The sequence below is a fragment of the Phyllostomus discolor genome, chromosome 6, assembly GCF_004126475.2.
Source record: "Phyllostomus discolor isolate MPI-MPIP mPhyDis1 chromosome 6, mPhyDis1.pri.v3, whole genome shotgun sequence".
Lineage (NCBI taxonomy): Eukaryota > Metazoa > Chordata > Mammalia > Chiroptera > Phyllostomidae > Phyllostomus > Phyllostomus discolor.
The window spans coordinates 20,084,119-20,095,639 of record NC_040908.2 but is presented as its reverse complement, the minus strand read 5'-3'; the positions used below and the strand labels follow the sequence as shown (position 1 = coordinate 20,095,639).

The following is an 11,521-nucleotide window of genomic DNA, read 5'->3' as shown; positions in this document are numbered from 1 at the left end:
GGCTTTCTCAGCCTTGTTTGCGTCTAAACACAAGCAAGCAAACAGCCTAACCTCCACTGACCCAACCACCAGCACCTGCATGGGAGTCTTTGGTTCACAGGTGCTCAGGGCGAGGAAAGAGCCTCTGGTCCAGGTATTCATTTTGCTGCAAGGTTTGTACCTGAAGTGTCCAATTTGGAGGACAGTGTTAGTTGCCCAGTGGAGTTTCTGCCCTAAAAGTGTACTCTATGCGGACCTCAGTAGCAGCAAGACTGCCGTGCAGTCTCCGGCAGCAATGCGCACGGCAACCCCAGGTGTGCTTTCCTCATCGCGTCTGTTCTCTGACATGGTGCTTAGTACTCCTTTTCAAAGCTTAGATTTAATCCTATATATACAGACTTTCTAATAATCTGTGAGCGCAATATCGTTTTCAAAACCCTCAGTGATAAAGATCGGACTTGGTTCAGGAACAAAATAAACGCAAATGTGGCTATGGTTTATCCCTAGCCAGAGTATCCTAGCTAGTTCTGTCTTTTCCTGTAATTATTCGTGACGTGACTTTAACTCTCCATCTATCCTTTCCCCCTAATTCTTTCAAAATGTATTTTCTAAGTGTAACTTAGATAGTAGTAAGGAAACAATATGTAAGGAGACTTCCTAAAAAATCGTTCGCCTTTTTATATTTTTCCATAACACCTCTTAATAATATAAATATAAAAAATCTGTACTTCCTCTGCATTGGTCTCTCCAATCTCATCTTGCTTAAATTTGCACCTTGTATCTATATCTCCAATGTGGGTGAACAAAAACAGAGACCCATAGGTGACCCTTTCTCTTCTGCACACCCTAGTGGACCCAGCTCTCCTTTCTGGAGTGGAGGACGCAGGGTAGCACTCAGCTGCTGGCCCCTTTTATGTCTGCTTGCAACTTCCTTTCCTGAGGTCTAGACTTCTTAGTACACTGTTCAGCCAGTATAGAAAAACTAGAAAACATGGTGTCCTTAGGCAAAACAGAGCCAGAGAATATTTTTAACTTGCAACACGTGGAGAAATGAACAGCTATGACCTTTATGGCTACACCCCTTTTAGGGAGAAAGAGAGGGCTCGCACATCTGAGCCCCTGAACTGACCGAGTGACTTAAAAAAGCTTCATTCCCACAAACATCACCTAAACCCAGAAAGTTCATTATATCCATGTACCAGAACTACTTACCATTGATGTCTAATTACCACAGAGCTAAAGAACAATTTTTTTTAGACATACACATAGCAAATGCAGCTTATGTTACTTATTGAGCAAAACCATAGACTCAGACATTTGAAAATAGTTTACTAGACAGAGCTTTTTTGAACAGTGTCAGGGAAAAACTCAGACACCGATAGTCATTGGCTTTCATAGCGTGCTTAAAACAGTGACTTTCAAAGTTTTCACAGCAACCTACAGTAAAACCCATTTGATATCACAGCTCAATGTAGGAAAAACTTTAAACATCTATACACTTGCATGATTTAGACACATTTATAAAAATAAAACAAAGGTGTCACAAATGCATTCTCATCTTCAACAAGTAGAATTAGTTCGATATATTTTCATTTAGGAAAAGAAATGGTCATTATCTATTTACTTAATTCATGCCCTACCACCTGAAAAGCACCAGCTGAACTCTGCTTCTGGTGTAGTCTAGGTCAGATCTGTGTTCAGCTTGGCCAAAGAACCATGTCTTCAGATCACAGCAGCTGTGGGAAGGAAAATGTTAGACAAGGTCTAAACAGTCACCTGGAAAACAACTTGCACAATTCAGTTTAGGCACGAATTGTGGTGTAGCTTTTTAAAAAAAAAATAATGCTCATTTTTAACAATGTGTAACTATAGTTCTCCACCTTTTCATATCACTCCCCCGTGGAGAGTAACTCAAAACCGAAGCTTTAACGTCTATACTGTGTCACACTAAATTAAACAATTGTGCATGTCTTTGTTCACAAGATTTCTTTCCTGGGGCACAAAAAAAAACAGAGAAAGTTAAATCTAACATCTGTGACTACACTGCAAGAAATAAAGTGCTGTAGGAAGATATTTTTAGAGATTCACTTGTAAAGTGTGAGAATTGATTTTCAGGTAACAATTTGAATCATATTTAGTAACATTTTTGCACTATTTTACACCCAGGGTAAACAGCAAAGGAGTTAACAAAGCATTTAATCTTATCTAAATAATATTCTTTTAGTAAACATTGTGAACTTCTCATTAAAAGTCTCACATGTTTGGAAACAACAGTGCATTAATAGGAATCCAATTAAGTACTTAATGCTTTTGTCATTTAAAGTAAGTTAACCAGATGGCATGAAATCTTCTAAAAGAGATTTTAAACAAACATTAGAGATTTAATTAATATGCACGACTTAACTCATTAAATATATTGCAACTAGCTCATTAAACTTAAGGTAAATACTTATTTAAGATGAATTATATATTCCATTTAAAATTTTTCTTTTTACTTTGTTTGACTGGTCATGTGATAAATGGTGATTTTGAAAGTTAAAACATTTTAAAATACAAATGTTCTGTACTTATATTTTTTCCTTCCAATTCTAAAATGGGACATGACATTGCTTTCACAGAAAATGCAATGACTACATAATACTAGTAGAAACCAATAAAGCATTTCTAACATTCTATTTAAACTTAAATGTTAGATTAAATATGCATATTAATATAAGAAGCAAATAGTGATTCTTCATCCATTAGCACCATAACATGAATCACATAGTAATAATTCCAGACAAATTTAAATAATTATTAAACTTCCTTGCTTTATGCTTCTATGCTACTTACAGCAAAACTGAGTCACACACCTTTGGCCAAAGAATGATTATCCTTTATCTGATGAGATCATATTTTTTGTTCTTTGATTAAAATAAACATGAAATGGAGATAGAATTGAAAATATGGGCCTAACTAGACATGTCACTCAGGATCACGTGATCAATTTATTACACGTGAAGGAGATCTTTTAGCCACAGCATTTGACATCCATGAAGATGGATGTTTCCACTATTCTTAGGATTTTAGTATTTTTTTTAAGTTTAGTGAACTCAAGCTATACAGTGTATGTCTACCATTGAAGTTCAGTTTTTATCAGCTTAAAATAGGTTACTGTACGATATTTTATGTAAGTTTCTAAGACACAGGAACAGCCATAAAATAAATAAGGCAAATGTATTGCAATGATATATACAAATAAAAATACACTGATAAGTAAATAATAAAAACATTGATTCTCTCAGCTTTGGCACAAATATATTTTATTAAACTGTGTGTAAAATCTCATTCTTCTCAGAAAAAGTAAAATTTTACCTTATTTCTCAAACATTCAACACTAAACTTTGGAATTATAAAACATATTCTAAAAAGATCACTTATTATCTAGTTACAAAAGTTAATTTTAAATAATCATGTAGTTATATAGGCATTTAAATATTTCAATGAAAAAGAATTCCATTGCATATGTACTTTAAACGAAAAGATGCTACCAAAGTGAATTAAGACTTTCCCCTATTTTCTGAAAGTTTCACCCCTTGAAAGCTACTGTTTCTGATTACTTCAGATTACAGGGCCAAATGTGATTCTTTAATACATACTTTGTGAGATGGCACTCTCTGTTCGATGAATTCAGGGGGAAACAACCTGAGATGAAAAGTTTAGAAATCATTTTAATACTTAGGGACATTTCCTATGTCCCTTAGACACTTGAGGGACATAGGAAATGTATTGAAATATATTGTAAAATTGGACACGAAATTAATTTATCTTTTATATTCAGGTCCTATGGTGATGTAACAATGTTATTTTGAGGCAATTTAAAGATAAGAGAATGATAATTTTTCCAAGATTTTTTTCTCTGATATCTAAAATCATGAAGTGTCCCTTAAAAACAAATGAAAATTATCAGTGTACTTCATTATAAGCTGAACTAATATCCTTTGAATTTAAATCTATTTTGATAATTTTAAGTTACAAGATTCAATCATATCCTCATTTATAAATATAAGTTGCCTTTTAATAGTATGCCATTTAAGTACTACAAAATGTAAGTAAGCATAATGCCTAATGTTCTGCCAGTATTTCTAATACTATGAGGGCCTTTGTGCATCATCCTTTGAGCAAGAAAACCAACAAAGTCTGGTGTTCTAGCCTATGAGATAAGCTGTAGGACTTTGCAAGTAATAAGGATGAATTGGACCACACATCCTCGGAAAGAATTAGGGCTGAATGACCATGAACAGATATGCATGTGTAATATATATCCCACAAGCAGGTAATGTGTGTTGAAATAAAGTTGGTAGAGTACCGGTTGAGTGGAACTGTGTCATGTGCACCCTTGCAGCTATTTAAAATGTAAAGCTGCTGTTCAGTTCCAAAGTCTTTAAGTTATTCCATTTGAAAAAAATTAGGACAGGTAATATCCTATCCATGTCCCCAAGGAAGGATAACATCTGTGTATGTATGTATGTACGTATCCATCCATCCATCCATCCTTCTCAGAGTATACCCTGAAAATCTCAACATAGTATATATTTCCCTAGAAGTATATACTATATACTAGAAGACTAGAGTTAGTCTCACCGTAAGGTTTATGACAACCTTCAACTCTGCCCTTGTGTTACCAAACTTCTTAATTTTGGTACTACTTTGACTATGTCAAATAATGCTCTTCTCTATGAGAATGCCTTGTTCTGTAATTTCAAGGAGAAACTGGTCTTGAGGACTCACTGATGTGCCACATTCACCCATGTTTACTAAGAAGCCTAAGCAAAGTAGAATAAGGAGAATCATTTTTTGTAAAACTGACTAATTTGACTACCTAGGGATTCAATTCAACCCTGATTATTGTTTCCATGACAACTTAATGAAAGGACTGCATCAACTGAACCATATTCTAGTTTAAAAAAAGGACCAAGTCTTTAAAGATGAAAAAGAAAAAAACAACTGAATTTTTAAGAATGGCATTAACAGTCACTCATTTTAAATATCCTATAGCAGGAGAGGGCAATTATTTCACAGTATACAGATTTAAAATATCTTCATTTTAAACAGAAATTTATATTCTTAACTGACTAAACTGTTTATTTTTCTGTTTAATTGTTTATATAATTTGATTTATTGCATGTCTCAGATAATTAGTTATTTGGTTTAATTTGTTTAATTATCAATTCAAGAAACAGAAGCAAATATAAAATCTAATGATCATGAATTCTACTTGAGAAATGGCTAATCAATCTTATCTACACAATAAAACTACCCTTCCAAAGGCCCACACCACTAAAAGCTATTTCAATCAGTTGGGAACCTTTATTAGGTTAAGCCAGTTCCAGTAAGCAGAAAGGAATGAATAGGAAATATCAAGAGTGATCGCAGAGCTGTTTCTAGACAGGACAACCAAACATCGAAGATGGTTATCTTGTTCAGTATTATGTTCTAAAGCAGGTCAGAAGCCAATGGCCTTGGTGGCAAAGAAGCAGGAAACAGTGTTTCCCAGACCACATATCCTACCAGTTAAAGGCTTGGAAGTAAGTGCTGGGGCCAGTTGAGAACATTAACCCCACACGTGGCACCCAGTAATCCCCCATGCTGCAGAAAGCCACCAGTGCCACACAGAGGAAGGATAGGGTATCAATCCTAGGACAGCGTTATGGAATGGAGAGGAAGAAGAGGAAGAAGTCAGAGGAAGAAACATTCCTACCCTTTACTCATGGGAGCACACCTAGGCCAAGAAACTAATCTGTTCCCGCTATTAAGATTTCTTCCTTGATTCAATGACCCCTATTACAATATGTGTTATAGTATTCTCCAATCCCACTCATATTTTGCCATTACCTGGCACATGGTAGTGGCTCCATAAGTAATTGTTTAATCAATAAAAAATCAACCTATGTGAAAGAAAAGAAAGGAGCTATATGTTGCTGCTTCCGTCTCTCCACTTGGAGAAAGAAAGTGGAGGAAAGTGAACAAGAGGGAAATTTTCAGAGATCACTCTGAGAATCCTGGATTTAAAACCTTAAAGGCCCAGGAGGCCTCCAGTAGAAAATATTTCCTCCCTACTGTCAAACTATCCTCCAAACTACAGAAATTTATGAAAGTTTAAGTAGATTGAGGATGTAGGTGAATTCTTTGAGTCCTCTGACTTTTCATATGCACTCACATGTATGTATCTACATACACAAGCATAAATACACACAATCACTCATGTGCAACTTATGAATTGTGACTTGACTTTATGTTAAGAGCTCACTATTTGGGAATAATTAACATAAACTGTAAGTATGTAAAGCATAAAATTTGATGCAAACAATGATCACAATCAAGAGAATTTAACTTTCCTCTTATAATCTAAAGGTGACTTGTGTCCTTTAGTGACACCTGCCTCACTTCTTCCTTTCCTCTGTCTAAATGCAAGCTCATTTATTTTCCATCATATAGTTTAATTTGTATTTTCTAGATATTGTATAAATTGAGTCATAGAGTTATAATCTACCTTTCTTATATCAGCATGACTGGTTTGAGATTCATTTATACTATTGTGAACATCGTTAAACTCTTAATTGTATGAATATTTCTATGCTCTAAAGTGCAAATCTTCATCTTGATTTCACTCTCTGATTCTATTTCTGTCCTCTAAAATTGCTATTATAAATATTCTTCATAGCACTTTGAAACCTTTGACAATATTACTTTTTCCACTTAGTTTTTTTTCATGTTTAAAAGTTATATTTACCTTGAATTATTTCTCTAGCCACCCACTCTTGAATTATTGACGATGCAATGCCCCTCTCACACTACAATATCCAGAGCTGAAATCCAAACTCTAGAGCTGATATGAATTTATGAAATGTGAGAGGGTTAATGTATTTCTAGATCTTGGTCCTACATTCTCATTAAGTCACACTAAGATTTAGTTATGTAAAGGTAAAAATCAATGTATTTAAGATTCTAAAGCTGGATTCAACTTATTAAAATATTCTGGATCAAATAAAATATTAATTCTTCTTGAATGTAATCTATACATCAGTTATCTTGAAACTACATTTATATAATTAATTATTTTTAACTCAATTGCATCATTTTACATTCACTCTAAAATATCACTCACTTGGGAGGGGATTCATACCTCTTTATCAGACTGTCAAGGTGCAAAATACTTTGAATCATTTTTCCAGCCAACATCTGAGACAAATCCTGCCTTTAGTTTTGAAACATCTTTTGTATTTTTCAAGTTTTTATTCACAATATGGACATAGCAGTAACAAAGTATACATTTTAAAGTTGGTTCTGCACTTTCTCAGCAACTATAAGTTGGACTAGGGATCTATTAATTAATATTTTATATATAGCTGTGAAACTAGTTACAGAATTTACATGTAACATTTTCCAGCCCACATTGTTACATTTAGGCTATAAGTAAATCATGAAATATTCTAAATACATTTATTTTATAGATATATATGGAAGTTTCCCAAATTATCTTTTAAAAAGAAAGTGCAATTGCTTTTAGAAATTGTTTTTCATATTTCTTTGATATTTTTAAAATGCTCACATGAAAAATCAATTTAAAATTTATGCAAATCAACAAAACAAACAAGCAAGCAAAATATAACCAGAGACATTGAAATGAAAAACAAACTGACAGTAACCAGAGGGGAGGTGGGAGGGGATATTGGGGGATTAGGGGGGGAGGGTTGTCAAGGAACATGTGTAAAGGACACATGGACAAAACCAAAGGGGGTAGGGTGGAGGGTAGGAGGTGGGGATGGGTGAGTGGGGGGAGTGGTTGGGGGGAAAATGGAGACAATTGTACTTGAATTATAATAAAAAGATTTAAATAAATAAAATGTATACAAATTTATTTAGTCTTTGTCAAGTCCAAATTAGACAGTTTTGTTGTCATTACTGGTTCTTGCAAACAAGCTTGCTAATTTGACAATGTGATAATTGATGACATTTCTTAAAGATCTTCATTAAATGCATTTAATGCATTTAATACAGCATCTTTAATAATGTGCTTCATCTCCCCCGTCCGACTGTACTCTTCCAAAATGGAAGGATATTTTTCTTGATTCATACTCTTAGGATGATAACTGGTAGACAGTCAGTTCTCAATAAATGTTTAAATATTTGCTTTGTGTAAAATGAATGTTCTGTAACAATTTTGTGATCACAAAACCTGGTTTGTGGTTTGGAATTCACATTTTGTCACTTTTAGAAAATTAAGAAGTCATTACCTAGTTTATAATTGTCTGACATTTTCCTTTTTCTATAATTTATTATGCCTACCAGCTGGGTTTCAAAATCATTTTTGCTAATTGATTATAATTCCTAGTTAATGACTTGCTAGCTCCATCAATCCAGCAGGACTTTGTCTCATTTTATTTTAGTCATTTTATTTCCGTGTACTGTCTATCCTCTTTATCTCCAATAATGAATACAATTTCTTCACCACTCCTCTTTCTGCATATTAGATGCTAATCTGCCCTTTTTTTCTAAACACCTATCTTTGGCACTGATTCTTTTTTATTTCATTCTATCTTTTTACAGCTATCAGGCCATTCTTTTTGTTGTAGGAGAAAAGCCCTGGAAATGTACAGGAGGCTTTCTTTCTCTGTGTGATCTCTTTCCATTAATTTCAACCATTTCAAGTAAAGCACTACCCTTTCCTTGCTCCTCTTGCCTTTAACAAAGAGGAATAAGCTTGTTCACATTAGTAGAATTTGGGAGTGAGCCTTATGCATCCTGGGTTTTATTATTTCTTATGCTACTTGCCTTTATTATTTTGGTGTATGACAGCAGTAGACAGACCTTGTGTATAAAGGGAGCAAACCTGACCACCATCACCTTGTGTGATGGGGCTGGTATTTCCTCCTATTCTTTCACCTTAAGCCTACAAAAATATGTCAACATGCTTTAAAACAAACACATTTCTTATGAGTTCAAATAATTTATTTTTGTTTTTCTCCATGTTCCATATGATTATTCAGGCATTTATGCTGTGTGTGATAATATTTTGTAAACAACATGTTCTACATAATGTTTGTATGAGGGCATTGAAAAAATAATATCACCACCTCTCTACTCCCTTAATGCATCGCAGACTTGGGTAATAAAAGGGTTCAGTGCTAGTGGGGTAACATAATTAGCTGAAAATAATATTTGTTTGTAACTATACTATGCTTTAGACTCAAATACATTTTTAAAAGTTTTTATTGTATTGTTTCCATTACCATTTAACCACGCTCCACCCCTTCCCCCCTGCAGTCACCACACTGTGGTCCATGTCCATGAGTCCTTTTTCCTTTTTGCTCAGTCCCTCCAGTCCCTGACCTCCATCCCCTACCCTCAAATACATTTTTTAAAGAACACTTTAATCAGTGCTCGCTTCAGCAGCACACATACTAAAATTGGAACGATGCAGAGAAGATTAGTATGGCCCCTGCACAAGGATGACACACAAATTTGTGAAGCATTCCATATTTTTTAGCTATCAGAGAGATGCAAATTAAAACCACAATGAGATACCACTTCACACCAGACAGAATGGCCATCATAAACAAAGCAACAAACAACAAGTGTTGGAGAGGTTGTGGACAACAGGGGACCCTAGTGCACTGTTGGTGGGACTGCAGACTGGTACAATCACTATGGAAAGCAGTATGGAACTTCCTCAGAAAACTAAAAATGGATCTGCCTTTTGACCCTGCAATTCCACTGCTGGGACTATATCCTAAGAACACTAAAACACCAATACAAAAGAACTTTTGCACCCTGATGTTCATAGCAGCACAATTTACAATAGCTAGGTGCTGGAAGCAACCTAGATGCCCATCAGTAAATGAATGGATCCAAAAACTATGGTACATTTACACAATGGAATTCTATGCAGCAGAAAGAAAGAAGGAGCTCCTACCCTTTGCAACAGCTTGGAAGGAGCTGGAAAGCATTATGCTAAGTGAAATAAGCCAGGCAGTGAAAGACAAATACCATATGATCTCACCTTTAACAGGAACCTAAACAACAAAACAAAGAAACAAGCAAAATATAACCATAGACATTGAAATAGAGGACAGACTGACAGTGACCAGAGGGGAGAGAAGAGGGAATTTCAGGGGAGAATGGGAAGGGTTTACAGGAACAAATTTAAAGGACACATGGACAAAAACTAGGGGGAGGGTGGTAATGGGAGGGAAGTGGGGAAGGGTGGGTGGGTGGGCTGGAATGGGAGTAAAAGGGAGAAAACTGTACTTGAACAATGATTAAAATAAAAAGAAAAGAACACTTTAATCAAACCAGAAAACACCAACTATTATTTTTATAAGTGTTTCAAATTAATACATTTATGATAAATAATATTTACTTTTCTTAATAAGAAACAGAAAATCCTAAAAGATAAGATAAAATGCTTGGCATTTCTTTGCCTAAAATATATTACAGACTGTTTTAAAGGGTTCTCCTTAATTGCGATGTTTCATCCTGCAGTGTAGGTAAATATTTGTTTTGTGTTAATTAAGAAGTCATTTAAACATCTGCCTGTATTTTATGGACTGCCTTTAAAGTGTAAAACTTGTTTTACTCATGAGAGCACTTTATGTTCCCAAGTGGCAATTTTAAAATAAAGTGTCTCTTTTTCAGATATAAAGTCTAATGTGCAAAGGTTTTGCCATCTGTTCTCTGTAGTTGTACTTGGGAGCTGGTTGTTTGATTAGAAGCAGTAAATGCATAGAAAATGCGTCTTCGCTCTAAAGAAAAGTATGAATAGTTCACTGTCTGCTTTTATGATCCCTTTTATAAAATGTCATTTTAAATTTCATTCTGGATTAGTTGGCGCTCTTAAAGCAGAAAGATCATCATTAAATTTAATTTTATATCACTCACAACAAAAGAGAAAAACTCAATTCGGTTTTCAAAGCATAAACATCATAATATGCTTTCTGTAGATGAAGATAGAGACAGAAATATAAGATCAAATGTGAGAGAAAGTGCAAAGTTTCGAACTGAATAAGTGAGAGGAAGATTTTGAGGCACGTGGCATGTGTGAAATACAAGAGAAGTCGGCTTGTCTGAGGCTGTGCGCAGCCCCCATGCCTACACAGGGCAGTCAGGGACGAACCCTGTGCCTTGTTTTTCTTAGTGTAAGATCTGTTTTGTCCATGTCACACAGTTTTCATAAAAGAAAATATATATATATATCTCTATCCAGTCATATATAGTTGTATATAGTTCCATGCAAATATGTTATAGATAATTAATATGATAATAATAATATAGCCAAAATTTATCAAGCACTTAAAATGAACTGGGCATAATACTATTGACTTCAGATACACAACATCAAATTTCCACATACACATAATAATATCTGAAAATAAGCATTTTTCTTCCCCAAATATGTATAACATATTATAGAATAGGATAAAATATTGTATTTCTCTAGTTAATCTTAAAGGTCATTCAAAGTGTTTGTCAGCAACACCTAACTTGTCAAAAAGAATCCTCT

At 34.5% G+C, this 11,521-nt stretch overlaps 1 non-coding gene across 1 annotated transcript; it reads left to right on the top strand.

The window, feature by feature from the left end:
- The first annotated feature begins 9,398 nt into the window (after positions 1-9,398).
- LOC114501070 lies at positions 9,399-9,505 on the top strand. The gene has a single exon (XR_003684844.1). It is a non-coding gene; the product is annotated as a U6 spliceosomal RNA (small nuclear RNA).
- The last annotated feature ends 2,016 nt before the right edge of the window (positions 9,506-11,521 follow it).